We start from the raw sequence: 769 nt of genomic DNA on the forward strand, positions 1-769 counted from the left end.
TCGAGAGCCGGCCACTCGGAACAGCCAGTGTGACGCCCTAGCGCCGGAGGCTCAGCCCCGCCCACCTGCACAAGCCGACGGGCTTTTTGGCGGCCTGCGTATGTCGCGGTTATTGAACAAGCTTCCCCGAGTTAGGAATTCAGTTTCCTGCGCATGCGTCTTCCCTCAAACCGCTCGCGCCTTACCCGCCAGCGGGGGGAGGGGAATGGCGGCAGCCCGCTCCCTACGGGGCTCGTCGGGCGGTCTCCAGTTCTGCGTTGGGCCGAGGTGGCCGTCTTCCTAGTCCTGCCTCCAGCCTATTAATCGCGCTGCTGGCCGACCAGACATGACACCCTCGCTCTCCCCAGAGCCGCCCGTGACCACCAGGGCCTCTCGGGGGGCAGCGGAGCTGAGCGCTCTCCCAGCCCGAGGCCACCCCCGCGGCGCCGGGAGCTGGTCCCCGCAAGTGGGCCTCCCCTTCCCCTTACCTGCCGCCGGCGGGCCTGGAGCCCCGCCCGCGCGGGGTCCCCGAGCCTGTACCTCAGGCCCGTACCCCGCTTTTGTCCTAACGACCGCGGACCCTGCGACCCCCTGCCCCGCCCGAGGGTCGGCGGGCCCTGAACGCGCGGGCGGCTCCCACGCGGTGGGGCCGGAGGCCGCGCCACGCGAGCGCGGGCGGAGCCGCAGGTGCGTGCCGGGCTGTTTCCCGAGTGGAATCCGGCCGGAGCCCCGAGAAGGTTAGGTCGGCTCGCCGGGGGAGGGCCTGGGTTCTGCGGGACCCTGGGTCACC

This window comes from Myotis lucifugus, unplaced genomic scaffold, assembly GCF_000147115.1.
Source record: "Myotis lucifugus unplaced genomic scaffold, Myoluc2.0 scaffold_417, whole genome shotgun sequence".
NCBI lineage: Eukaryota > Metazoa > Chordata > Mammalia > Chiroptera > Vespertilionidae > Myotis > Myotis lucifugus.